Source organism: Piliocolobus tephrosceles, chromosome 12, assembly GCF_002776525.5.
Source record: "Piliocolobus tephrosceles isolate RC106 chromosome 12, ASM277652v3, whole genome shotgun sequence".
Lineage (NCBI taxonomy): Eukaryota > Metazoa > Chordata > Mammalia > Primates > Cercopithecidae > Piliocolobus > Piliocolobus tephrosceles.
Window position 1 is genome coordinate 81,633,507 of NC_045445.1, and position 6,087 is coordinate 81,639,593.

Below are 6,087 nucleotides of genomic sequence, written 5' to 3' on the forward strand. Positions count from 1 at the left end.
CTGAGACCCCGTCTCTACTAAAAATACAAAAATAAGCTGGGCGTGGTGGCGCACGCCTGTAATCCCAGCTACGCGGGAGGCTGAGGCAGGGGAATCACTGGAACCCGGGAGGCGGAGGCTGTAGTGAGCCAAGATCACATGTCACTGCACTCCAGCCTGGGCGACAGAGTGAGCCTCCGTCTCAAAAATAAATAAATAAATAAATAAATAAATAAATAAATAAATCTCTTACTGAAGCATTCAGTAAATGATTCATTTAATAAGTTTCAGGTCATTTACTTTTGAAAACTGAGTTTTTAAAAAGGCTTTTACAATTTTTATTTTTAATAACAACAAAACTGGCTTCCTTTCAATCATCTTTTATCTTTGTTGGTGTATATAAAAGGAGAATGAATGTTTTGTGTTTATCATTGTCTAATTACTGTTTTGCAGTACATTATGTTGCTTCCAAGTTGCTGAGTATGTGTGAAGCCTCATTTGCCTCAGAACAAGGTATTCAACGACTGATTATGGTAAGTCTTAATTTAGGAGAAAGTGGAGATGAAATGAGATGGTTGTTACTTCTATGAAAATGGTTAAAGTTAGTGTGAAACTGGAAGGGGGTTGAATCTTTTAGTGCTATCCTTTTTTGGTGGTGTTCCTTTTCAGTGTTCCTTTTATAATGATATATTTACTACAGTTAAAGTTCTCAGAATACTGTAGTTATTACAGTGGTTCGATGAACCAAATACTGAACTTATAATTCTGGGTTGATGATTTATTTTTTACTTTTCTCACCTCTAACTTGATAGAGTAACTGTTTCTTCATCTAAGGGAATGGTAATACTTAGTTCTAAACGAGTTTTTCAAATGAAAAATTTGAAGCACTAAGTAAATAAGGAAAAGAGTACAGGATTTGAAGTCTGAAGACCTAGGTTAGATTTGCACTGACTAGCTATGTGACATTGGAAGATTACTTAGTTTTCTCATTTGTAAAATGAAAATGGTAATATCTACCTTAGAGTGTTATAGAGTTAAAATTAGAGTTTTTGTGAAAAATGCTTTGTAAGCTATAAAATGTATGCGTAAGTACATAGTGGTAGAATTTGTCCATGTAAAATGCTATGACAACAGCCTGATAACTCCTGTATCATATATAATATGATAAAACTGAGTGGAACTCAGGGTTCACCTTGCGTGTTTTCCTTATTTCAAATATTGTAGCCACTCCAGTGCCTTCACACAGTTATAGTTTCTCCAGCTTTTAGGGTTGTTTAGAGTGGGACAGTCAGTTTGAATTGAGCTATTCCATCATGGCTGAAAGTGGAAGTCTTCCTCTTACATTTCTGTTATTTAAAAGATTTTAAAAAAATTTTTATTTAGAGAAGGAGTCACCCTGGCTGGAATGCAGTGGTGTGATCTGGGCTCACTGCAACCTCCATCTCCTAGGTTCAAGCAATTCTCCTGCCTCAGCCTCCCGAGTAGCTGGGATTACAGGCATGCGCCACCACGCCAGGCTAATTTTTGTATTTTTGGTAGAGACAAGGTTTCACCATGTTGGCCAGGCTGGTCTTGAACTCCTGACCTCAAGTGATCTGCCCACCTCGGCCTCCTAAAGTGCTGGGATTGCAGGTGTGATCCACTGCGCCCGGCCTAAAAGATTAATTTTGTAAACATTTATTTCCACCCCCCAAAATACAAATGTATGTTTATGTAAAATTAAGTTGTTCAGAAAAGTAATTAAAGTAATAAAAAGTGATTTTCTGCTCCATCCCTCTCTATCTGCTCTCGCTCTCTCTTTTTTTTTTTTTTTTTTTTGACAGGATGTCACTCTGTAGCCCAGACTGGAGTGCAATGGCATGATCTCGGCTCACTGCAGCCTCCACCTCTCAGGTTCAAGTGGTTCTCCTGCCTCAGCTTCCAGAGTAACTGGGATTACAAGTGTGTGCCACCATGTCAGGCTAATTTTTTTTTTTTTTTTTGAAGTAGAGACAGGGTTTCACCATGTTGGCCAGGCTGGTCTCGAACTCCTGACCTCAAGTGATCCACCTGCCTCGGCCTCCCAAAGTGCTGGGATTACAAGAGTGAGACATCGCACCCAGCCTTATCTGTTCTCTTGCTCCTTAGGGCAAATACATTTTTTTAGTGGAAAAATATTTTTCCCAGTGTTTTAAAATATTTTATTTTGTAAAAGCTCAGACATATATAGAACAGGTAAGATAGTACAGTGATTCCCCCCATTTACCCATCACTCAGCTAGAGTAATCATCAACTCATGGCCACTCTTGTTTCTTCTATATCTCCTCGAATAGCAAACCCCTGGCCCTACTGGATTACTTTTATTATTTTTTATTTTTTTTGAGATAGAGTCTTGCTGTGTCACCCAGGCTGGAGTGCAGTGGCATGATCTCAGCTCACTGTAACCCCTGCCTCCTGGGTTCAGGTGATTCTCCTGCGTCAGCCTCCTGAGTAGCTGGAATTACGGCACCCACCACCACACCCGGCTGATTTTTGTATTTTTAGTAGAGACGGGGTTACACTATGTTGGCCAGGCTGGTCACAAACTCCTGATCTCAGGTGATCCGCCCACCTTGGCCTCTCAAAGTTTTGGGATTACAGGCGTGAGCCACCACTGCGCCTGACCAACCCACTGGATTATTTTTAAGCAAATTCAAAATGTATAATTTTGCCCATAAATATTTCAGTATGTGCTTCTAAAAGACAATGTATTTTTTTTTCAGCTTGTAATGCTTAATTTTTTAAAACATAGAGGAAGCTTGGTGGTGTATACCTGGCCATTTGATGTTTTTAGGACTAGGAGAGTTCAGTCTCTTATAGAATGTAAATGTACCCCAACACATTTATTTATTTATTTATTTTCTATTTTTCCACAAATTATTATTTGGTTATGTAAGTTCTTTTTGTTTTTTTCTTGAGATGGAGTCTCACTCTGTTGCCCAGGCTGGAGTACAGTGGCATGATCTTGGCTTACTGCAACCTCTGCCACCCGGGTTCAAGCAATTCTCCTGCCTCAGCCTCCTGAGAAGCTGGGATTACAGGCGCTTATTTTTGTATTTTTAGTAGAGATGGAGTTTCACCATCTTGGCCAGGCTGGTCTTGAACTCCTGACCTCGTGATCCACCTACCTTGGCCTCCCAAAGTGCTGGGATTACAGGCATGAGCCACTGCGTCCGTCCATGAGTAAGTTCTTTAGTGGTGATTTGTGAGATTTTGGTGCACCCATCACCCAAGCAGTATACAAGACATCATATTTATAGTCTTTTATCCCTTGCCTCACTCCCACTCTTCCCTCCAAATCCCCAAAGTCCATTGTATCATCGTTACGTCTTTGCATCCTCGTAGCTTAGCTCCCACATGTCAGTGAGAACATAAGATGTTTGGTTTTCCATTCCTGAGTTACTTCACTTAGAATAATAGTCTCCAATCTCATCCAGGTCACGGTAAATGCTGTTAATTCATTCCTTTTTATGGCTGCATAGTATTCAGTTGTATATATATACCACAGTTTTTTTTATCCACTTGTTGATTGATGGGCATTTGGGTTGGTTCCATGATTTTGCAGTACACATGCACATGTAATTCTTATCAAAATTAAGCTTAGTCACTAAAAGAAGATTTGCTATCTGAACTTTGTTCTGCAGTTTTTTCACTTTTGCCATCAGGAACTGGAGCATCTGACGTCTCAAGAAGATCTGGGTCTAGTCCTTCTGATATCATTTTGTTTCTTATTGCCATCACTGGTACACTCACTTGAACCATTTTGAGATATATGACATATCTTGAATCTTTAGCTACAGTTATTTCCTGCTAATACTTGACTTTCCTGTGGTCCAGAGTCTTATGTACTGTCCTGCTGTTATTACTCTGAGGTGACTTCAGAACGTGATCCATTTGTGACACTAGTGGCACTTTAAGGAGATACTTCAAATGTGCCATCATCTAGGCCTGGTATGGATGACAACTTTGCATCTACAATATAATTTTCTGGATAAAAAGATAAAGGTTTGCCAGTTTTTCCTCACTAAATGTAGAAGAGCAGTTGAGGAACTATACAGTGTGCACCACAATTTGGTTTAGAAATGTCACCATTCTTTTCTGTTGAATAGCTGGCACCTTGATCAAGTCTATGCCTGACTCTCACGAGAGGAAACCCATCTTTATCCATCTCCTCAGCAGGCAGGGGACTCAGGACTCACTCATGAACTCCTCCCAGATGGGGCCTGCCCAACCCTGTAATTGTATCCCAGTGCTTCCCCACGTCCCCCAAGACAATGTATTTTTATATTCAACAAACCCAGTTCACTTTATCACACTTGATAAAACCTAACAAAGATTTCCCCAAATCAAATATCTAGTCCTCCCACCCCCTCTCCAATTGGTTTCTTAAAATCAGGACCAAAGATAATCCATACTTTGTATTTTGTTAATATGTCTGTTTTAATGAAACTACATGTTTTCTTCTCTCTCTTTTTTTTTAAATCTGTTGAACAGATTTATTTGTTGAAGAAACGAAGTTGTCCTATAGAGTTTTCTAAATTTTGGGTTCTGATGCATCCTCATGGTGTCAATTAATAGTCCATTGTTTCCTCTAACGCTTGTTTTCTATAAACTGATAATTAGATCTACAAGCTTGTTCTGATTCAGGTTTGATATTTGTCAGAATAATTTATAGGCAGTATGTTTCTGAATCCTTGGATTCAACCAATCATGGATTGAAAATATTACCAAAAAGTCTTATAAAGATAACAATACAATAAAAAAATACAAATAAAAATACAGTATAACAACTATTCATATAGCATTTATATTATATTAAATCATCTAGAGATGATTTATAGTATATTGGAGGATGTGTATATGCTATATGCAAATATTACACCATTTCATGTAAGATGAAATTATATAATGTATTTTTATATTATATATAAATATATATTATATTAAAATATAAAATATTTTAAAACATATGTACAAAATTTATATAAAATATGTGTTCAAATATAAGCAGGCAAGTATATACTCATATCTCCCCTCATTCCCCCATTTTCTTAGATAAATGATAACATTCCATATATACTCTTCTTCACCTAATTTTTTGTTGTTGTTGTTTTTGTTTTGTTCTGTTTTGTTTTAGATGGAGTCTCGCTCAGTCGCCCAGGCTGGAATGCAGTGGCATGATCTCAGCTCACTGCAACCTCCGCCTCCCGGGTTCAAGTGATTCTCCTGCCTCAGCCTCCCGAGTAGCTGGGATTACAGGCACCTGCCACCATGCCCGGCTAATTTTTTTGTATTTTTAGTAGAGATGGGGTTTCACCATATTGGCCAGGCTGGTCTCGAACTCCTGACCTTGTGCTCCACCCGCCTCGGCCTCCCAAAGTGCTGGGATTACAGGCATGAGCCACTGCGCCCGGCCTCTTCACCTGATTTTTTCCCCCCTCATTTAACATTATATCCTAGGGATTACTCCACAGAAATATATAGAAATATTCCTTATTTTTCTCATCTGACAAAGGGCTAATATCCAGAACCTACAAAGAACTCAAACAAATTTACAAGAAAAAAACAAACAACCCCATCAAAAAGTGGGCAAGGGATATGAACAGACATTTCTCAAAAGAAGACATTCATACAGCCAAGAGACACATGAAAAAATGCTCGTCATCACTGGCCATCAGAGAAATGCAAATCAAAACCACAATGAAATACCATCTCACACCAGTTAGAACGGCAATCATTAAAAAGTCAGGGAACAACAGGTGCTGGAGAGGATGTGGAGAAATAGGAACACTTTTACACTGTTGGTGGGATTGTAAACTAGTTCAACCATTATGGAAAACAGTATGGCGATTCCTCAAAGATCTAGAACTAGAAGTACCATATGACCCAGCCATCCCATTACTGGGTATATACCCAAAGGATTATAAATCATGCTGCTATAAAGACACATGCACACGTATGCTCATTGTGGCACTATTCACAATAGCAAAGACTTGGAATCAACCCAAATGTCCATCAGTGACAGACTGGATGAAGAAAATGTGGCACATATACACCATGGAATACTATGCCGCCATAAAAAAGGATGAG

At 38.8% G+C, this 6,087-nt stretch overlaps 1 pseudogene; it reads right to left on the minus strand.

The window, feature by feature from the left end:
• Positions 1-3,597: 3,597 nt before the first annotated feature.
• LOC111536131 lies at positions 3,598-4,165 on the minus strand (annotated as a pseudogene).
• Between the last annotated feature and the right edge of the window lie 1,922 nt (positions 4,166-6,087).